Source organism: Pleurodeles waltl, chromosome 3_1, assembly GCF_031143425.1.
Source record: "Pleurodeles waltl isolate 20211129_DDA chromosome 3_1, aPleWal1.hap1.20221129, whole genome shotgun sequence".
Lineage (NCBI taxonomy): Eukaryota > Metazoa > Chordata > Amphibia > Caudata > Salamandridae > Pleurodeles > Pleurodeles waltl.
This window is the reverse complement of record NC_090440.1, coordinates 208,204,457-208,227,886: the sequence shown is the minus strand read 5'-3', so window position 1 is coordinate 208,227,886 and position 23,430 is coordinate 208,204,457. Positions and strand designations below refer to the sequence as shown.

Here is a 23,430-nt window from a genome sequence, read left to right as displayed (position 1 = left end):
CTGTGCAGTCTGTCCACGGATTCACTTTAATGCAGCATCTTTGCTGCTCATCATTATTTACAACACAGTACCTCCTGCAGCATTATATTGAGGAGATTGGCAACTCACAGGGACCAGCGTGCAGAGGCAACACAGTTGTCATGGTGACGGGCTCAGATGACAGGACTATCTCGGCTGCCTCGGAGGTAGTGCACAGCACTTCGTCTGTTTCAGTAGTCCTAGCAGTTAGAGAGCAGTAGAGGGAGTCTACAGCAGAACACTTCAGAGACACCCTCCCGAGCTTCATCCTTTCGTCCTCGTGATAAAAGTGCTCCACACATCTCCAACACATCATCAGATAGTAAAGTCTGCTAAAAACTTTACTTAGTCGCAGTATCCACAGAAATCATGGCAGGCAATAATACATTAACCTGTACATATTCCACTTCTCACACTGTGCCTCTTCACGCGGACAATGACAAAATGAACTGCAAGGTACATGTTAAAGGGCTTCTCTGCCTGCCTACGTGGGCATCATCTACAAATTCACAGCAATTCCAAAAAATGGTGCTAACACGGCCCGAGCAGTGCTAGACTACCACCAGGTCTAAGGCAGGGGCTTAGACCTCATCTGAGCATCCCTAGCCCATTCCAGAAACCAAATCAGGGCCATGGGCAGGTGTTATGGGGAAGCTGCTGCAAATCTACTGCTTGCGCCATAACACTTTGCAGATTATGCCCTTAGACAGGGGTGTGGAACTCCTATTGTCCCATGCCCAGGGCATATTAACTGGGGACCTAGAACGCTAAGCTTTCATGTTTATTTTGTCCACTGAACAAGCAGGTCCAAGCTCCATACAGGCCAAAGCTTTTTTCTGCCAGCTTACAGTAGTAGAGAATGGATCTGTGAAAGACAGTTGTCTGCCACTAAAGGCAAGATACAAATACATATGTATAGGTTGTTCAAACCTGTATGAATGATTTATGAACAATAAAGCCCTTACTATTACTACAAATGCTCTAGGAAAATGTAGAGAGCTGTGATTCCGGCTTGCATTACTGGCAGAGGTTCCAGTATGGAATATATACATGCTAGCAAGGTGTAACAAATGTGAGGCTACTTATAACGATCAAAGAATGCTCCTTGATTATATGCAAACACAAGTATGACCGCAATATTAGTGACGGTTTGCTTTCAAAATAAAATGTTTAAAAAATGCAACTTGAAAAAAACATACTGCTAAACTATTGTACAACTTTAAATACACGTTCTCAGAGGCAACATTTAGTAAAACCTATTTGATGCAAGCCAATACAAAAAAAATAGATGAACAATGATGAATCAATGTAACACCATATTAAAGAACATTATGGGCAACAAAAAAATAAATTAGGGACATGATTTTTTAAACAAGAGTCACAAAATCACACCCACATGTACATTCCCTTGTATTTGTGCTGGTGTACGACTCTCACAAATTCACAAGATTTTACTGAAGCAAACCTGGAAACCAAACTCCTAACAAGCTTTTGTGAATTGCATTTTCACATGAGCCAACACTTATGCGTATATTTGCTCATGTGAATATCTGCTTAGCATTTGCAAACTAACTTTCCCTAGGCCTCTCCCTTTCCTCCCAACACTGGAACACTTTCTTCTCCTGCCCTTGTCAAAAGTGCATTTCTAACCTATTCCAGTGTGGGAAGAAATTGGAGAGGAGTTGCTGAAACATGTTAGTTTGTGGGTGTGTGCAGACTCGCAGGGTATTCCAACCCTGGAGCAACTTCTTCCCACCTGCTTCCAAACCCTCAATGTAAATTTGTGGCCCAGTGGCAAAATCACAGCCAATATTCGTGGTCCAGTGGCAAAATCACAGCCTCGCTGCAAACCTATTCCAGATACGAGACCTAGCATAACCAGAGAGGCTATAATCACAGGGTGGAACCATGAAAAACATTACCACAATGTGTTCCCTTACTGCATGGCACCAAGTGGGGCAAGTGGAGTTTTACATGACAAATATATTCCTGAAGCATGCTGCCCTCTATGACAAGTAGACATTACATAAACTTCTACAACCATGCCTTCGATACACAATGTCCACCATGATAACTATGAATGCCTGAATTTTGATCCTCGGTTTGCCAGGGCCGAGACTGCTTCGAAGTGACTTTAAAGTGGTACCTTTGCGCTTTATAAAATACAGAAACGCTTATATCTGATGGCTTATGTAGGCAGGGTGCCTCATGTTTGGAGTGCATCATGCGCTGCCTGCTGTGCCATCCTTTTCGGTCAATGTGGGCAGGGGAGAGATTGGTCGGGAAGCATGCATTCAAATCTCAAATTGCTAGTTCTCAATATCTCCACACAGACACCAGGCTTTAGATGGACAGCTAGGCCTAAGGCCTGAAACTCCTTGGTTGCCTATAATGTGGACGTGTTTCCCTCTTCCTTAAATTCATTTTACATTTTTATGTGCCTGCGTTTCCATTCAAGGGCTTGGAGTTACACAGGGATAAGAATTAATAAACTGATGTGAGTCAGGGCGCACCGGGTGCCAGGGCTAAATATAGCATCCAGCATCACTCATCATCTCCCCATGTGGGAAGTTAAACTCATTCAAGGCTTGTGGCAAATGATTGCAAGAATCAGCTCAAAGCAACACTCTTCAAGGAGAGAACAGAAGAGCGGGGAGGGAGAAGGAAGGGGTTGGGGGCAGTAGAGAAAGTGCAAAAATGACTGTAGTGGGGTAAGGAAGATATTGTGAGTGTCGAGCACAGACTGCAGAGGGACAACAAAGAGGGAGAAGAAAATATGTGGAAGTCATCGGTTTCAAAACAGAGAGAAGAAATCAACCTAGAAACTTAAACAGAACAGCAGAGGGCAAGGAAGAAGCCAAGGGACAAAGCAAGAGCAAAGAGAGACAAAGGACATGCCTCTGGAGGAAAACAAGCATGTGTAAAGCCAATAGGTCTCGCCTATGCAAGAGCTATTGGCTTTGCCAATGTGTTTTAGCCATGTTGTACGACAGCGTGGCTGCTGTTCAGCATGGCTAAAAGTTAATGGTGTAGAGGAGAGTGGCGTGGAGTGTTGAAGAGTGGAATGACGAAGAGAGGAGTAAAGTGTTGTAGATTGGAAAGGCAGAGAGTGTTGTGCATTGGAGTGGCAAAGTGTAAAGTTGCATAGTGTGGCGTACACTGGAGTGGCACAGAGTAGAGTGGATACAGAGTAGTGTGGACTGGTGTGAAGTGCACTTGCATATAGTATTGCAGAGTATAGTGCCTTAGAGTGCAGTGGCATTGAATTCAGCAGTGTGCAATGCAGTGTCATAGAATGCAGTTGCGTATATTAGAGAAGTGCATAGTAGAGTGCAGTAGTACAGAGTGCAGCGGCGCAGTATGGAGCAGAGTGGTCTGGAGTGGCATAGAGTGGCACAGACTAGTGCAGAGTGGAGTGGCGTAGAGTTGACTGATCCAGACGGCAGTGGCACAGAGTAGAGTCTAGTGGCAGAGTGCAGTGGCGCAGAGTCGAGTGACGAATACTGCAGTGGCATAGAGTGGTGCAGAGCAGAGTAGCATTGAATGGTGTAGAGTATAGAGTTGTAGAGTGCAATGGCATAGAGTATAGTGCTGTAGAATGGAGTAGTGCAGAGTAGAGTGGCGTAGAGTTTACTGGCAGAGAATACAGTGCTGCAGAGTAGAGTGCAGTAGCAGAGAGTGCAGTTGTGTAGAGTGCATTGGCATACAGTGGAGTGGTGCAAGTGGAGCAAAGTGGCATAGAGTGCAGTGGCGTAGAGTAGATTTTGACAGAGTAGACTGAAGTGTCGTGGAGTGGTGCACGGTACAGTACAGTTGCATAGAGTGTAATGGTGTAGAGTGCAGTTGCACAGACTGCAGTGTGCAGAGTAGATTAGAGTGGCATACAATGGATTGGCATAGAGTGGAAGGGCATAGAGTTCAGTGTTAGGGAGTAAAGTGCAGTGGCGTAGAGTGTATTGGTGTAGAGAGCAGTGTTGCAGAGTGGAGTAGAGTGGCATAGAGTTGATGCAGAGGGCAGTGGTGTAGAGTTGATGCAGAAGGCAGTGGTACATAGTGGAGTCTAGTGGCATAGAGTGCAGTGGCGTAGTGCAGTGCAGAGCAGAGTACCATAGAGTAGTGCAGAGTATAGTGCCATAGAGTGCAGTGGCATCAAGTGGAGTAGCGTACAGTGAAGCAGTGCAGAGTAGAGTGGCAGAGAGTGCAGTGTTGCAGAGTAGAGTGTTAGCGTGCAGTGGAGCAAAGTGGCGTAGAGTGCAGTGGCCTAGAGTGCAGTGGTTAAGAGTAGAGTGGCGTGGGGTACGGTGGCATACAGTGGAGTGGTGCAGAGTGGAGTAGAGTGTCATACAGTGCAGTGGCGTAGAGTAGATTGTGTCAGAGTAGAGTGAATGGTAAAGAGTGGAGTGGTGCAGGGTAGAGTGCAGTTGCATATAGTGGCAGAGTGTAATGGTTGAGAGCGCACTGTGCAGAGTAGATTAGAGTGGGGTACAATGGATTGGCGTAGAGTGCAGAGGCAAAGAGTTGAGTGCTAGGGAGTAAAGAGCATTGGCCTAGAGTGTATTGCACAGAGTGAAATGGCCTAGAGTGCAGTGTTGGAGAGGGGCCTAGAATGCAGTGGCGTAGAGTAGAGTTGTGCAGAGTAGACTGGTGTGGGATAGACTTGAGTGGTGTAGAGAGCAGTGGAGAGCAGAGTGGTGCAGAGTGCATTGGCATGGAGTAAAGTGGTACAAGGTAGAACAGAGGAGTGGAGTACAGTGTAGCAGTGCAGAGTGCAGTGGTGTGGAATGGTGTAAAGTGGAGTGGTGCAGAGTAGAGTGCAGTGGTGTGGAGTAGTGCAGAGTTGAGTGGAATTGTACAGAGTGGAGAATTCATGGCGTGGTACCACGCTGCCATTAGAGATAACACATTTTCAATTGAAATGACCATTACATTTGCACAGACATACAGTTTTGCTATAAAACTATACAGTGCACAGATGAAAATGTATAGAAATTGCTTCACCTAGTGTAATGTTTGTTTTGATCATATTAAGTATTTCTCTCCAACACACTTCAGAAATAACAAAACATGTGTTCCTAATTCTGATATATTCTGAAATACTTACAAAGTTCATTTGAATGTTATGTGCTAGAAAACAAAACCTATTTTCTACTTCCAGAATCCAGCAAGACTGTCACATAAATCCTCTCACTTTGAAGTCAGAGAAAGAAAAGTAAACAAGCCCCATCAGAAGACAGTGTCTGACATTTGACCTTGGTCTTTGAATACATAGCAGATGTGACGAGATAAGAATAAGATTTAAAGGCCTGGGGGGCTCCTAAGGATAGAGTAAATAAGGTTCGGGCAAAGGAAGGTATCAACTCAAGCTGGACAGCCTAAAACACATCAAGCCAGCAAATTGAAAGTAAGAATTGTGAGGTACAAACCACAAAGCCAGAGGCAAACAACAGGCTGCATGCATTCCTAGATCAGCTTTCTGAATTCTCCCCAATATGTCTTTAGCAAATCAGACAGATGTACTTCGACCTAAAAAGGATACACTAAACAAACAGCACAGAGGGGAAATGGGCAAACCAAAGGTGAAATGTAGAGGGGGAAGGATAGACCATAGTAAGAAAGCAGAGACAGAAAGGACTGCTCAAGGAAATTAAGCAGAGTAAGAAATGACAGATGAAAAAGCACAGATGGGGAGAATCAGACCAAAGGACGAGAGCCAGAAGTTTAATATCTTTCAAGAGGACATGCAGGAGAGAAAGGAAATAGGCCAGAGATCATTTCAGAGTAGGCAAGGGATTATCAGGTCTTTAGACTGTCAAATCAAAAGGACAGACCTTTTAAGCAGAACCATCTTTGGTGGGAGGGCCATTAATGACGGAATACGGTGGGGGCATGGGGCAGAGGTAAAACTGAGATTACATTGTTTACACATACGGCTTGTGGAGGAGGAAAAACATCTTTAGATTATTTTCAAAAGAAGGGATGGTGAGCTTTTGGTGATTAGATGGCCAGTGAGGTTCAAACTGTACTGAATGTGTTAGGACTCCTCTTGGGCAGGGAGGTTCTATGGGATATTTTTTGAGGATAATAAATGAGGACAAAAAGAGTACAAGTGAAACAGTATTTAGAGATGAGAGATATAATGGGAACATTTTGTGAAAGAAATACAGACTACAAGAGTTTTTAAGAGTGATAATTCAGCTCAGAGCATCTCTCAGTGAAAGCAAGACTGGCTGGGCCTTTCTGGGCAAAAAAAAAGGTTCTCAGAGGCAGTTAGGAGTAAGATACTCTCTCTGGAGTATTTCCAACTAAGCAAAGAGTTTGCTAGGTCTTCGAGTGAGATGTAAGCTTTTGCAGGAAAGTTGGAATGGGAGGGTATTTAGGACAAAAGAGGTACTCGGGGTCAGATTGGGAAAGATTATAGGTGCAGGTACTAAAATTAAATTGGCCCCGATATGCAAATTGGATAATTACAAAAGCGGTCCACATTTCCAAATCCGGGCAGTTTTCAACTTTTGTAGAGAAATACTGTATAGGTGTTTTGCTAAGTATTGAAGGCATCATGTGTTTGTGCTTAAACAGCCAGAAAATGCCCACACACTAATCTGAAAGACCGGCCCTTGTGGCACAACCAGACTGCGACCTAGGCCAACGCAACCCTGGTGATGCTAGATCTCCCTCAGGAATAAAACATTGGATGGGATGCGTTGGGAGGATGAGATGAGTTTGTGGTACTTGAGATTAGCCGTGCACTGGAAGTGTTCTAGGTGAAAAAAATATCTTGGAGAATATGTGAAATGAGAGTGGGGTTTGCTGGGTTGCTGGAGGTCGAGGATAATGTGGCAGAGTATTTGGTAGACCAGGACTGAGGTCCCACATTGTTGCTAACTTTTTAATAAAGACTTTGTGACCATATGTTCTCTCATATTATGATATTTGGAGTGTGCCTCAAAGAACTATCCTCTGAAACTCTGTAAAACTGCACAAACCAGCCCTTAGCAACAAGAGTTAGTTCCTCTGTGCACAGCCGATTGGTGAAGTAAATTGCCTAGATCATTAAACCGTTTTCTTCTGAATAATGGTTGTTTTCAAATCAACCTTCTTTAAATGTTCCTTTCCGGCAAAAATTTGTTTTATACATTCAACTGCTTAAATAAACAGTTGAAAATACATGTCCAGGCATTTGTGTATTCTTATGGTAATCTTCAAGCCTATGTCAAATCAAAAATCACGTATTTCTATTTTCAGTATTTAAGAAGATCCAATATGTTTCGGACCACCATGAGTTCTTCATTGGGAGAGCTGGTGTATTTCAAGGCGTCTAATAAAAAAATTAAGTACCATATATATACTCAAACTAAACAATGAGGTCTCTCAGTTAAAATAAAGTGACAGAAAAAATGGTAAATAATATGCACGATTAACAAGGTGAAACATCAATCCCATGAGGATAAGAATATGTGCAGCCCTAATGCAATATAGCCAGAAAGAATAAGAAAGCCTATGCAGAGGAGGCAATAGCCGTGTTAGAATACAAGTATTAATGCTGGTACCCAAGTAATGGAAAAAAATACCTACTAGGAGTAGAGGTTATTAGTGCAGGAGTTTTTTAAAAGAACATGAGAATGAGAATGAGAATGGAAGTTTGCTTGTTGGTGTAGAAACTGCATTAAAAGAAGAAATACTGGTATCTTTATACAATAAGAGCTGAGGTGATAGATAAAAGTAAAGAAGAAACCACTACTTACAAATTCAAAAACTTAAAACATGTGTGCCAACCCCAAACTCTAGAACTGTGCCTGGGCACAAATTTGCCACCTTAATGTACTAGTTGCGTAGTGTAAACGTCTTCTGCTCAAGTTGAAAAGACGCAAAACACAATACCAACACCCATCCACAAAACGGTTGACCACTTCCGGTTGTATGAAGTGGTGACAATGTGTCCCTTCATGAGATAGGTCCAATTCGTTCTCACTCACATACGTGCATCACTTATGCTGTGAAAGGCATGAGATTTAGTGAATGTGTGCTCGACACATATCAAAAACATAACAGAAGACAGCACAGCACACAAAAACAAGCACTAGCAAAGCCAATCATTTAGAAGTGTGTATATTGAAAAGATCTTCACAGGTAGTACTACAAACTACAGGCAACATGTGCAATAAGGCCATCTGCAGACCAAGTTATCCACACACAACAGATACAGCACAAACTGCATCACGTGCACAGGATCGGTACATGGTTCATTCCCATGAATTGTGGGACCCTCATTCGCGGGACTAAGCCCCTCAGGGGAACCTCTTGGGTCTCACGACTCCCTTTGCCGTCGAAGCGCTGGCCCAGCCTTAAACTTGTGGTGCCAGTGACGGTGCTTCTGTTTCCGGCATGGAGGGGATGCTTTGGCATGAAGTAACCACTACACCATGTCACAGAGTGAGTCACTACAATGAAAACAACAGCAGTGCTCTTCGCCAGCAAAGCCAGCAGCGGGGGATGCATCGATTCGACTCGTCACTTCCGAGCCCCTCAGACGTCACTGCCACACGTCCACCTTTTTAGTCACACCACTACCCTCCAAAACGTATCAACAAGGCACGGCAGATGGATCCTTACCGAGCCAAGCCACGCAAAATAAAAATATATATTAATTGCGTTCTTTGGCGTGAATATGAAAACTGTTCTAAATAAAACAGCCTGTGCTGTCAGGTATTGCTGGCACCGCTGGCTTCAAAATACGAATATTAGTGAACAAATAGCTCAGCGGGATTAGTCCGGTGGGGGTGGTGCCAACGCTCTGCGTCATATCACAAAACGATATCATTCCAAAGAACGTCAGGCATTTATTTCGAAATGTGTCGATTTAGGGTGAAGTGGGGAGAAGATGCAAACGCATCATTGGCGCGGAAGTCCGAGGGCCATGCTGGTGGTGCGGCCCGCCTCACTGCTTTGTCCCCCCGTGTGCCCTGGGGCAGATGGCCAAGTGACCATCTGTAAAAATGCAGAGTTGCGCCTCGCGCCAGGGAGGGAGGAGGAGTGGGCTGCCGGCCCGTTCCCGGTGGGGAGGTCCCGGCCCCGCCACCGGGGTGTGCCCCACACATATCTGGGGCCTGGACGAGTGACAGCCGCGGGCCTTTAAGCTTCCTTCCTCTTTCTTCGCCCAGGCCGCAGAGCGGAAGCTGGGAGAAAGCGTGGCAGCAGGCCAGGTGAAACCAGGCCCGAAACCGAGGCACCTCTCCGAGGGGTCAAAGTGCGTTTCCGCTCACTGGTCTGCCAGCTGGACGGTGGCGACGAGGGGCGCAACGTGCCCGGGCACAGACTGTTCTGCATCAGCCTGCATTCTACAGACAGGAAAAAAATGGGCTTTGTGGGACAGACTTTGGTAGGGAAGGCCCCTGGCACTGCGTGAGCAGGCGCTGCAGTGCCCAGCGAGGAGTCTTGCAACCAATCCGAGGGCCATTGTTTCTAACATTGCGCAGGCATTGTTGTGTGCAGAGGTGGCTTTTTGGCTTCAACAGGAAGACGCCATTCATGGCATTTCCCATCCATTCTGCTTCCCTTCCTTCCTGGCTCAATGCACCCCGTTTCACAGTATTTTATTCCTTCCACCCGTGTGCAGAAGTGCCCTCCATTTTGCAGAGTAATCTTTACAGGAAAGCGGACGGTGCCTCTGAAAGACTGTGAGGGCCGGGGTAGAGGCAGCCACAAATTAATCCAGGATGCGACTATCTTTGCCCAGGCCTGTCGAAAGACCTTTAACTTTCGTCCAGGGACAGGTTGGCATCTGCTTCACTAGAATGGGTCTATCGTACACCGACAGATGCTGTGCACGCTTGACATCCGGCGCCCCCTCCATGAAGCGGCTACCCCGGGTGTCCCACAAGTTCCTCTCTCTGAATACAATGATCCTAGTTCCCTGGCAGGTTTGGCAGGTCTCACTTAGCCTCGAAAGGGAAGGGGTTATGTACTAGTGGCTAAGAAGGAGCACCTAGAGCCAGGTTTCACCACTGCATCACAAAATGGGTTGGTTCCATGCAAACTATTTCATCGTTCTCTGTGGAGTGTACAAACGCGAAAAAGCTGCAAACAGCAGGTGTTATTATGACTCATTTTAGCCGTACTTAATTTACACACTTCCTAAGGAGTGAGGGCTGTGTCGGCCTGCTCAAGATTTTAACTCATGACCTGGAGATCACTGCATGTTTCAGCAGCGAGTGTTAAACCGATTTATCGATTGTAAAAACGTGACGTGACTGTCCCATCACATCTCATACGGGTACCACATACACCATACTGTTCGATCTGCAGCATTTGCTTTTAGAGGAGCTACTGTTCCAACAGAAATGTTCAATGCAAAGCACTCTACTGCTGCCTGGGGCCAGGCCTTCTCTCTAACCAACAGCTAAAATAAAATACAAACAGAGGTTGTCTACGGCATCACGGAAGAGACCATCATGCCTTTGGTGGCACATAATGTATAGGTGTTTTGCTAACTATGGAAGACATCATGCGTTTGTGCGTAAACAGCCAAAAAACGCCCCACACACTAATCTGAAAGACCAGCCCTTGTGGCACAACCAGACTGCGATATGGGCCAACCCAACCCTGGTAGTGCTAGATCTCCCGCAGGAGTAAAACATTGGGAGGTCTCTGGGAAAAAGATTTCGTCCTAACAGGTCACTGTTAAAAATATATATTTTCCAAACATCATGGTCTGTGAAAAAACACTAACATTTTGTTGAGTGCATTGGAGTCAGGAAGTTGTGCTGCATATTATTGTGATGGGACACGTGTCAGAGGATGCTATTCCAAGGTCTAGCAGCTAAGAAACTGCGTATGTACTACTCAGAGCTGTACTAGGACCTAAAACCAGCCCTGGCAAAAATGTTTAATTCGTCCCCCTTCTGATCGTCTGAGTGAGTTCAGCGAGCAAGCCTGACCGTCTCCTGTGGATCTGAAGACAGAGATCTTTGCCCAAAGACGATTTTAGTAAAAATTGGTCTAAATTACATAAATTACAGCGTGAATTATTAAATATAAAAACTGCCGAAAAACTAATGAAATATTGCAATAGTTCAGTCTCTGCAGCAGTTCCAAGCAGCATAATCCCACCAAGGAAGAAAAACATATGATCCTAAAAGAAACCGTGTGACTGATAAAAGATGTAAAAAATAAATTTAGAAAAAAAAAAGGAAAGGTAAACATTTGTGCCATGATTTGGTAGAACCATTTTACAGGGCATGTAATGTCCCTCTACAGAATAACCATTTGCAATACAATGGGTCTCGCATTTGAGTTAGAGATATTAGCGTGGTGAATTCCTAACATGACTTTTCTTGCCACACAAATTGAAATGAAAAGTAAAACAGCTGACATAAGCGAGCCAATTCAAAGCGTCATGAGCATGAGCGCAAAGGAGAGACATAAAAGGAAAAAGAAGTTTGCTCACAGTCAAACGTATCAGCAATTGTGCAATTATCCATGTAACAGGGCAGTCTTCAAGGCAGTAACAAAACCGCCCCAAGGAGGGACAAACATAAAGCATTTACCAATGATAACAGAGGATTTCTGAAAGGCAAACCTATGAACGAGTGAAAGTGATGGGGGTGCGGTGGGTGTGGTTAAAAGCCCAAAATACTTACAACACATCAAAGCGTTTGCGCGCTCAACCTAAAAACTAACTACCTGAAATCTTACTACCTGAAATGGGAGATAGTATAAGTCGGTAGAGGAAATGGACCACTCTGTAGGGTATGGGAACTGGTAAGGGAATGCGGCAAGAATAGGCACAAAGCACCGATAAATTCGGGCCCACCGGGAAGTACCAGAATAAACTAATGACCAGTCGGTCCCCTACGCCTGCATACATCTGCAACTCTGCAGTATAATACGTTGTACATGTAAACTTCAATAACCAAATATTTAACTAAGCATGACTTATTGCCCTCACCACTCTACAATACCATTTGATCTTACGATGGATTTTGCTCGTGCAATAGTTCTGTCAAAGATGTGATGATTTACCTTCGATCTTCAGAACTCGTTTAAAGAGTACATACTTCCAGTACTGAGGGTTAGACAACAAATAAACGTGCTGCTGAAATACCCTGAACCAAGGAATTAACTTTTAAGCAATGGATCTGACAATGCTGTATGTCATTGAGTAGCCATCTTTAATTCCCAGGACTTCCAACATTGTTATTCTAGGTCTGATAAAGTTTGTGACTGTGTATATGAGCGGCCATCTTTAAACCAAGGCAGTTTCTACATTCGCATCTGACAGGTTTCTATCCTTGTATGAGAGCAGCCATCTTTAAAACTGAGACCTTCCTGCCTGACCCTGTAACCGACCTGACAAATGTGTATAATCCTGCATGGGTAGGGACATTTTTATACAGCACTATTTCCTGTGTGATGCTGTTAGAAAGCTGACAAAGGTGCATATCCCTGAGTAACAGCCTCTGCTCAAAACTGAGGTACTTTCTCCGTAGGGGTCCAACAGATCTGACAATGGCCTGTGTCCTTGTGTGAGGGCCATGCTGCCATCTCTATAGTCCTGAAATTCCTGCTTTGGTTTGGGTGTTTGTGGGAGTCCCACCGTCTTAAAACCTGTCTACTTATATGATGCTGTAATGTATTTGACAACGGGCTGTGTTCTTATGCGCGAGAGCTGCCCTTTCTGACCGCAAAAGACTTCCGGCCGAGTGCTGAAACTGTCACGATAGACGTTGGTGTTTCTTTACAGGTACACAATCCTTAAAATCTTGGATTTCTTGCGTGCTAAAATGTGTCTCGAATTTGTGTGGCTCTGTCTGGGGAAAACATACCCCTTGCATCCAATATAATTTGAGGTTGGGTTTCAAACTCCCCATGGAGTCATTTAGGTCACTCCAACGGACCACAGATGGTGACACAGGCACAAAAACAGTTTTCTAAAGGTGCTTTTACAATTTTCATGGAAAACCCTGAAAGAAAATATTACTGGGTAGGCTGGGGAAGCGCTGCCTGGTTTTTAAGCCATTGCCTGTAGTTCAGCCTTAAAATCACAATTGTGGGGAGCGCCATGTACACGGGAGTAGCCAGAAAATTACAATACCCTCCACTTTGTACTAAACTTTTGATTGCAACAAGTAAGCAAAGTAAGTGACCCTCAACCCTCCCTAAAAGAGCTTGCTTGTCTCTTCTATCTAAGCATCTATCCATTCATCCTTTCACCCTTCCACTAACCTGCTTATACCCACTATTCCACCTTTGCATACATTCATCCATTAATTATTTGCTCCATTGTTCAATCTTCCCTCCTCCATCAATCCCATCTGCAATTCATTGATGCATCCATCCACTCCACCATCCATTTATCCACCATGCCAATCATCCATCCATCCATTCTGCCACCCAATCACTCACTCGTCCATCCTCCCCTGTACTCTACCATCCTTTCACCTGTCTGTCCAGCTATCCATTCACCCTGCCATCCATCCCTTTAATCCACCATCTTTCCGTGTCTGTCCACAAATCCATTCGATCATCCCTTAACACACTCATCCATGTACTCACTCGTTCAGCTACTGATTCATTCATTCATCCATACTTTCACTCTTCCTTCAAATCAATATTCCTTTCAAGGTACCCTTTCCTATTTATTCATCTTCTGTTCTTCCTTCCGCCCGCTTGCGCTTCTGTTAACACTGAATTCCTTTATTTATTACGTTAATTATGAGCTGTGGTCTGCCGAGTCACAGACAGAACCCGGGAGCGCGAGCTACTGCTGCTTTTGTTACTGGGGCCCTGGTTCGCTGCACTGCTGTAAAACGGCCCCGAGTTAACAAATACGGCCCCCGCCGCTTTAAAACCGCCCCCTCCCTTCCAGCATCCCAGAGAAACTTCCAATGCCCGCTACGGCCAGTCCGGCCCTGGTGACATCTGCAATCACGTTCCCTGGGTGTCTGACCATCTTGGATAACATTCCTCAGAGCAATTAGACTCCCAAAGAATCTAGAATTATGCGGTTAGGCTTCCTTGCAACCTTGACATCTGCAATCACACTGCAAGCATATCCGGATAAATACAGCTACTCACTACAGGGACATTCGGACACCTACATTTCCTGGCTGTGGAGATTACATCATCTAGTTATTCCACTGCCAGGGAATGTACACATCTGTGGTTACATGCAACATACATTGGGAATGGTATTTTCTGAGCATCCAGGCGTCTAGATGGACAATGCTTAGGAAGGCAGACATCTAGGGTTACATTCCTTTTGTACGCAGGCGCTATAGTTACATTCCCTTTTAGCAATGTCCCCTTTGAGGACCGGCATCTAAGGTTACATTCCCATGGTAAGGATACATCTCCGGTTACATTCCCTGGGTATCCTCTGTTGCTCTCCAGGAGTATTTTGGTACCCACAGTTACACTGTGTACCTTAAAACATTGACTGAGACGAGATCCCGAGCGCTTTATTTGCATAAGAAAGTGGGGGTGGGGAAGGGGGTACACCGGGTCACCTTATACGCAAGGTGTCGGCCACTGTCTGCGTTTTTGTGACTGCAGGTTGCGCCTCTGGTACTGTTTTGGGGGGCGGGTGACCACTTGGTAAACACTTGGAACATATGAGAGTTGGGGGGGGGGGGGGGGGGGGAGGTGTCAAAGGAAGAGCCACGCTTCAGTTGGAGTAATCCCTTGTGGCACAAAAGGAAGTGGGCGTGACAGGGTCACTGGCGAGAGGCGTCCACTGCAGGGTACAGGGACAGTCAGAGGGGAACACAAATTAGTCGGTACATGTGAAAGCAAAGGCGTAAATTGGGACCAGTGGACTTTGTAACAATGAGCATTTCATAACGGGAGGGGTGAATTCCGGGGTGGTTGGCGACATAAGTAAAGACGAAGGGAGGGGGGCATTCAAGAGAGGCTGTTCTAAGCTACTTTATCGAGACGGGGGGAGAGCGAACAGTAAAGACACGTTATACAGCGCTCCCTACAGTGCTGCAGAATGGAAGAGGCGCAGCGCCTAGAAGCGACTTCGGAGACCGTGAGAAATAAACAAACCCGTGCTCTCCGAGCGCAATAAACTGCAGTTTGGGAGACAAGAGTTAGCAAAGGGGGAAGTCATCACCCCGGGCGAATCAAGTCAGAGCGCGCCAGGATTGTCCGGGACACCCCGGGTGCGGTGTCTGGAAAGTGGCAGCACACCGGCCCTTCCCCTCAGCCTGCCCAGCGAACACAGCATGCACCCCAACATTCACATGTGTTTACTAACGGGGCTTGTGGGACGGTGGTTACCCACTTACCCTTCACGTCCGCCGCAGTCTCTCCTTCATCTTACATGCGGGCGGGAGCGCCGGCTCGGCAGAAGTGGGGGCTCCCAAACGTCCCTAAAACCCCTTCTCAAGAGGGCTCCAAAAACTCCAAATGGGTCAGGAAGAGGCTCCCTTCTCCGGGCTGCAGCGTTGTCTGTGACAAGAAGGGTGAAAAAAAACAGAGGAATGTGAACTCCGCGGAGAGAGCACAAGTTTAACACGAGAGAGGCCGCCCCGAGCTCCGCCCCCCGAACCAGCCTCCCCGAAGAGGGCGGCCCCCAGCCGGAGAGCCGAGGGGAGAGAATGGGGAAGGAGGGCGGGGCTGGGAGGGGAAGTGACAAGAGGGACGGGAGAGAAGAGTGGGACAAACTGAGAGTCGAGGACAGAGGAAGAGAGGGGACAGAGGAGGAAATCAAAACAACCAAAGAGCGTTCAGAAAGAGGAGGGGTGGGGGCGTAAAGAGTATGAGTAAATCGAAGGAAACGAGATGAAAGGGGAGGGGATGCGACAACGACAAGAAAGGAGAAGATAAAAAGTGGAATATGTAAGTGAAGGAGGAGAGGCGGTGAGATAAAGTAAGGAGGCGCTGGAGAGATAAACGAGGAGGCTAATGATGGCAAAAGAGAGAACTAGAAATACTCGGCACTGGATCAGAAAGTAGTGGAGAGACGGGGGTGACGAAAGGAAATAAAAGGGAGCTAATGATACTTTACGTGAGAGACAAAATAGGAGAACATGGCAGGTGAGGAGGAAGAGGGGGAAAGAAAAGCATCCTGGAGAGGAGGAGGGGGCACGAGTGAGGCGCGGTAAACAGAGTGTGGAGGGCCATCCTTAGGAAAGGAGGGAGAGGAAACATCAGAGACTGCCGAAGGGGCTAGACTACAGATGAGTGCGAAGAATGAGAGGGGGCGGAGGGCTTCCCAATGCACACTGACTCCCCGCGGGGGCTGCTGGACCATGCAAGGGGGGCGCATGCCTCTGAGGTCTATAGATAGCGCGGTATCCGGTGACCACTGTGCACAGAAATAGCGCCCGTGCAGTTGTTCTACCTTCCACCCCGCTCCCCGAAGGCGGGTTCGCGAACCGACCGCGGACTGGCTGCCCAACCATGTGTACAAACACCTCATCCCGGCGGAGCCCGCCCAGTCACTGGTGCGAGAGGACCGGCTGTCCCAGGCACAACCGTGGCACGCCCCCGTTGCCCGCCGGTCCACGAGGACGGAGCACGTGTAGAAACATGCCCTGGCAATGCCACCAGGTGCGGCTCACAAATCAAAGTACCTCTCAGACACTCCATCTACGATACATGCACTGTATCACTCATCCTGCATTCACTCATTCCCTCTTTCTTGCAATGACCTGTTTATAAAATCACAATAAAGCACACACTGAGCGACAATATTCCAGATGGATTAAGAAAATACACATTAAAATGCTGCTGCTTAAACACCCAGAGCACGATCTTGCAATTACAAATACAATTCAATAAAGCAGCAGGTGGCTGTCTTGCGATGTTATTGCACTTGTGTATCACTGAATAAAGTTTCATAATGGCTCCCACATCTAGTACCAAAGTTCTGGACATCTTGGAATAATTAAAAAGTGATATATTATGGCCAATATAATTCCATGATGATTGTCTCTTTTGGAGGTAGGTGCCACGTGGGTTGCGGTACACTACAAATGAAAAGACTAGTACGCAAGCGACTATTAGTACTACCTGGAGAACAGCATGCTCAAAGAGTAAAAATAACTAGCAGAAAGAAAAATAAAAGGGGACATATGGAAGGAAACAGAGGGAAACTAAAAGATTGGCCCACCAACCCTGGCAACAAAAGCACATTCATTTTCAGGCAGATGTACACATACAATCAGACAAATTAAGTCATCACAAATAAAGTGAGCTGACCCAATACCCCAAGCTAACTGCTGTCATAATTGGGAGCTGAGTTTAAATGACACTCATGCAGGCCAATGGCAGAAAAGGGCCTATGCAAAGTCCCCCTAGGTAGCAGGAGAGGTCCAAATTATGCAGCAAGTTTGACTAAATTGTGTATCAAGAAAGGGCAAATTATACAGTGCACAGCATTTTTTGCTATGGTACTAGCATAGTAATTGTTGCTGGACTGCCTTAGGAAGGCCGGACAGGCTCATTTGTCTGCCAGGATCTTGTAATAAAAAAAACATTAAACTACACAAATATATAAATATATATAGAAGGGCCGCTCAATTATGTGATTCTACAGCTGCAATGTCTGCATTATTATGGATTTGCCACATAATCCACCATCTGTTGCATAATTTGTAAGATTTTAACAAAAAAAAAAGAATTCTAGCTGAAAAGGGTTAAAACCTTCCAGAAATGCAACAACGTGTGTTTCTGCGTAGTGAGAGGCCCTACCCGAAGGTTGACTGCTCATTTCTCAGTTGCTTATTGCTGTAATTGGGTGGTAAACTGGTAATTAATGAGGTGAAAACGTTGCCTAGACACTATTAGCATGTATAAAAATGACAAAGTGCAAATACTGTAACCTTAGGTTTGTCAAGAGGATAACCAACACCAAAATACTGGACTACAAAGGTAACATCGGATATAATCTAGCCAAATACACATCTGTAGGCTTTAATACTATGCAATAACAATCGAGCCTTAAAGGCCTATTGGGTTTAACATATTTGTTTCATAATAAATAAATCAGGCTTTCTGCATTTGCAGGAGCTTTTAATAGCAATGAGATCAGACCTAGGGTATCTGAAATAAAAGTTCACAATGAACCAATCAGGTGTATAGATTTTAACATTAACTAGTCACTATATCAAACAAAGACTGTTTTTGAGCATCATCTTTCCACACAAAGCATTCATCTGGTATACTGTGAAAATTACAAATGTGCACAAAATTAAATGTCAAACATTATAAAGTCCCCCTTAAAAGGGCCCAGTAAAGTTAGCCATAGTGCAAATCATCTATCCCCACAATTTGTTCGAGTGGGTCACCAACACCAAAACCCTTGCTTTCTATGGTAATCTGTGAGATTCCAGTTAACATGATACCAGCCTACAGGCTTTATGAAAATTTAATAACCATCCACTTTTAAAAGCCTATAAAACTTTTAGCATATGCTTTGCACAATAAGTGAGTCATGGCTAGTGGCTTTGTCAAATTTGTATAACTAACAGATCAAGCCTATAGAACCTGACATATTTCCAAATGGCATATAGGCCCTCATTCTGACATTGGCCGGTGGCGGTCGCCGCCGGCCTGTCGGGGGCCGCCAGAATACCGTTCCGCGGTCGAAAGACCGCGGCGGTGATTCTGACTTTCCCGCTGGGCTGGCGGGCGGCCGCCTTCAGGCCGCCCGCCAGCCCAGCGGGAAAGAGGCTTCCACGATGAAGCCGGCTCGGAATCGAGCCGGCGGAGTGGAAGCTGTGCGACGGGTGCAGTGGCACCCGTCGCGTATTTCACTGTCTGCCAAGCAGACAGTGAAATACTTGTAGGGGCCCTCTTACGGGGGCCCCTGCAATGCCCATGCCAGTGGCATGGGCACTGCAGGGGCCCCCAGGGGCCCCGCGACCCCCCCTACCGCCATCCGGTTCCCGGCGGTCGGACCGCCGGGATCTGGATGGCGGTAGGGGGGGTCGGAATCCCTTCGGCGGCGCAGCAAGCTGCGCCGCCTTGGAGGATTCAATGGGGCGGCGGTACACTGGCGGGAGACCGCCAGTGTTGCCGGTCCGACCGCGGCTTTACCGCCGCGGTCGGAATCCCCATTGGAGCACCGCCGGCCTGTCGGCGGTGCTCCCGCGGTCCTCCGCCCTGGCGGTCTTTGACCGCCAGGGTCAGAATGACCGCCATAGTCTTTACCGCTGGCTTGACAGCATAACCACCACAGCCTACTGAAGTGTGACAAACTGGCAACCATCATGCATGCTGCTCCAAAATTACAAATATTACAAAGTTACAGTTGGCAAAAGAATACACAACATCTCACAAAATGGCTAACAAGGATTATCACATTTAAAGTCATAGGGGGTGAACACCAAAATGCTTGCCTATTATGGCAGTGTTTATATTTCATGTGACATAACACCTGTCTATATCCTGTAACACAGGGTAACAATAATCCACGATTAAATATCTCTTGGCTTTATCAAATAACTTTTACAATAAATAATTTAGGTCTATTACCCTTGTCATAACTTTTCACAATAAACAGACTAGGCATATAGTATCAGATATAATTTTTCAGAGTGACCCAGTGGCTTTTCACCATAACCATCCCAGGCCGACTGTATTAAGCACAAGAAGATTTCCCACACAGTAACAGTCAGGCACATACAGTAATAAAACCACAAATGTATAAAAAAGTACAGCTGTCAAAGCAAAATATTATCTTTCTTAAAATGGCCTAACAAGGAATATCACAGTGCCAATCTCCTAGTTGCACAGTTTGTCAGAAAGGACTAACCAACCCACAAACCTACTAAGGTAATTTATGAAATTCCATGTAATACAATACCTCTCCGTTAGTTTTAATAAAGAATAAAAACAATCCACCCTTAAATGCCTTTTGACATATTTTCTTCATAATAAATACTTTCTATAATGAACAGATCAGACCTACAACCTTGATCATTGGTTTGCTTTTGTAACCAACTCAGCCCTGCTGTACTGAGCATACGCTTCCGCACAAGGCAAAAAGTGAACTGGAAGAACTATTTTTCAATGGAAGCATATAACTTCTAGACAATCAAATGCAGTACTCAAGTTAACCAAAATGTGGGCAGAGTCTAAGCCCCTCTGTAACTACTTCAGAAGACTCTTTTAATAACATAAGGCAAAGACAACATCTCAGTAAAGCCAGACCTAAAAAGAGGGCACAGGATCATGAGTGCAGACAGCGGTCATTTAAAAGTTTAAAAGAGCGAGGATGACATGCTGAGGAGTGGATGCTGTTGGCCCTTATAACGGTTCTGCCTGTGAATAATTAAAAGTAAGAATGAAGGACGGGCAGAGTTTTCGAGCCCATGAAAAAAAGGTTGAAAAGGACAAACTGACAGACCCCTGAACTTATGAAGAATGAAAGCTGAGAAGGGAAGGCCTACAGAATGACGTGGGGGCTTCTTGTTTTTTTAAGGAACAGAAAATAAAATAAATAAACAGAAGTATTGCAAAAGTGCTTTTGAGGTGTACGAGCCTGTAACAATATGTAGGCTTGGTTCTCTGCAAATGAATGAATAAATACAATACTAGATAAATTCAAGAAAATCGTGGGAGGGGGCAGCAGGGGAAGCAGTGGGCTGGAAGAAGGCAGCAATGGAAGGTAGGACCTTGGGAGGAGGCAGCAACAGGGAGTGGAGGGGAAGGCACAGCAATGGGAAGCGGGAGAATGGAAGGTGGCAGCAACAGGCAGAGGGATGGTGGGAAGGGCCAGCAAAGGGGAGAGGGAAGGTGGAAAGGGACAGCAACTGGGAGGACGGAGGAGGGGGAAATGTAGCACTTGATGGAGAAGAACTTAAGTGGGAAAGCAACACGGAGGGGAAGCACCACAGGGCAAAAGTGCAACATGAACGGGGAATGAGAGCAGCACACAGGCGCGGGAGACCAACACAGAGCACAGCATAGAGGAGGACGAGAAACGCACGAGGGAGGCAGCTAGAAAAAACATGCACTCTCATGAATGCTTAACCAAAAAGAAAAATGTGTTTTTTGAATATTAAGGGGTGAAAGGATACAAGTAAGGAGGCTATGTTCCAGGGGACGGATGAACGTAGAAGAGCATGGCAAGCCCACACAAGGCAACAAACAGAAAGCAAGCTGAGAGTGATAAAGCCAACCAATGGTAAGCAAAGGGAGAGCTCTAGGCCCACTAGTACTTCACTATAGGTCCTTAGCAAACAGCGAGTTTGTGCTGTCAGGTAGGCTCAACCTAAAAATGAGTGGCAGGAAGGAGGGACATGCGTAATCTTTGAGTATGGGACAGAATGAGGAGGAGAGACAGGCAGACAATCCAGCAAAATGAAAGGCCAGGGTGAAAAGCATGGACTGTCAGAGCCACAAGCTTTGACCACAAGAAGGATAAAGTGTGAGAGTCTGAAGCAGGGCCACATCCTGAGATAAATGGAGGAAGAGGTCTGGAGCGATGATGAACGAATGGCCAGTGTCAGATGGAGGTGCAGACGAATGATGCAATGATGAATGAAGAGCTATGGAGGGAAGACAAGGCCTTTCTCCTCTGGATGGACGAAGAGAGATGGCAGAGCTTGTGATGCCTGACCTTGTAGGTGAGAAGAGAGACAGAAACTGTCACTTTTAGATGGATGCAGAGAAGAAGCAGGGGTGTGAACTCTGATGAATAGACAGACTTTGATGACTGGAAGGACAAGGTGAAAAAACAGAGAGACTCCAAAGAGCAGAGACTCAAAGTCTGATAAATGTAAGGAGGAGGTGAGAAGATGGGCTGTGAAGAAGAAAGGCCCAGAGTCTGATGACTGAAAGGACAGGGTGACAAGAAGAACAAGAAGAGAGAAGCTGTGAAGAACAGGTGGAGACATCTGATAAAGAGAAAGAAAGGTGGGGAGGATGAGCCGAAGCAAAGTCTGATGAATCAGAGGACATGGTGAGATGAAAATGAAAGCTGTAAAGAACAGAGGGTGTATGTTTGGTGATGAAAGTGAGGAAGAGAAAAGCTGTAAACAACAAAAGACCAGAGTCTGGTGACTAGAAGCAGAGAACAGCAGAATGCCAAAGACTGCTGAATGGAAAGGCGAAGGAGAAGATGGAGTCTGTGAAGAACAGAAAGACAGAGCATGATGAATGGATGGGCAGGGTAAGGTGAAGAGAGAAGTTGTAAACAACAGAGGGACAAAATCTGATGAATGGAAGGACAAAGGGGTAGGAAGCGAGAGACCGGGAAGAACAGGGGATCAAACTTTGATGAAAGGAAGAGGGACTGTGAAAAACAGAAGGCATGCATTTGATGGAGAGAAGGATAGACTGAAGAACAGAGGGCAAGAGTCTTGATGAATGGAAGCACATGGTGAGAAGAGAGAAGCTGTAAAGAGCCGAAAGTTAGAAAGGCTGTGCAAAAGAGTGGCCCAAGTCTGATGAATAAGTGCAGAGTGCAATAGAAAGAAAGACGCTGTGTAGGGAAGAGGGCTGCTGACTGATGAATGAATAGACGGTGTGAGAAGAGAAAGCCTGGTATTATAGGTTGAGAAGTAGAGAGAGGCTGTGAACAACAAAGCGCCAGGCTTTGATAAATGGAAGGACTGGAGGAGAGAAAAAATTGTGCCTATGATGTATGGGTGAAATTAGGACTAAATGGGAGGCAGAATCTCTGATTAAAAATCAACCACTTCAGTAAGTGGAGGAACAGGGTGAGAGGGAGAAATCAAGGGCCTGTGATGCAAAAATCCACAAGCAGAGCAGACAGCCTGTGACGTAGCGTACCACAAAACAGACACAGGGCACCTGTGATGACGGGATGGACAGTTGGCGGTGGAAATCCTACTTAACCATTTATAGAAGATCATCTCAGCCTCCATAGAGTAGCATATACGTTTTTGGGGTTCATAACAAACTGCATTGGGATACAATACACTTGTTCACAACATTTTTTAACATTAAGGTTAGGGGATATGCCCACGCTAGATTTTCTACCCAAATGGAAGAATGAGACACAAAGTGACAACCAGGAATGTTGTCTATGCCACTTGGCCGTAGAGCCATCGGAGCATGTGGTTTGTATTTGCCCACCCCTGGTGACTCGAAGGAAAAAAAAAAAAGTAAGAATGAATTTAACAATCCAGGGATCAGAACAGGTAGACATTCCTTAATTGAAGCACTTGATCCCAGAAACGATATTCTAAACATTAGGCTGGTCCAATTTTCAGAGACTTTTACCTCACTCACCTCTGTATCCCCCATGCTAGCACAATTTTATTAATGGCTCTTTGAATGGTGGGGGGCTAGGAATCACATAGAGAAGTATCCAGCCATGTTTTTACAATATAAAACAGGTTATCCATCGGTACATCTACAAACAGTCATATGAGGGGCTCACGGGGCGCGTATGTCATTGTAATTAAGATTGTAATGATGTTCGCACTCATAAAC

General features: G+C 45.7%; 1 protein-coding gene across 4 annotated transcripts in view; it reads right to left on the bottom strand.

The window, feature by feature from the left end:
- PEAK1 (pseudopodium enriched atypical kinase 1) overlaps positions 1-23,430 on the bottom strand; it is a 490,737-nt gene that overhangs the window by 115,368 nt on the left and 351,939 nt on the right. For 2 of the 4 annotated variants that reach the window (XM_069222202.1, XM_069222203.1), the window contains one exon: positions 15,306-15,468. The exons of the other annotated variants lie outside the window; for them this stretch is intronic. The gene's annotated coding sequence lies outside the window, so the exon portion shown is untranslated. The remainder of the gene's footprint in view (positions 1-15,305; positions 15,469-23,430) is intronic. 4 annotated transcript variants of the gene reach the window in all.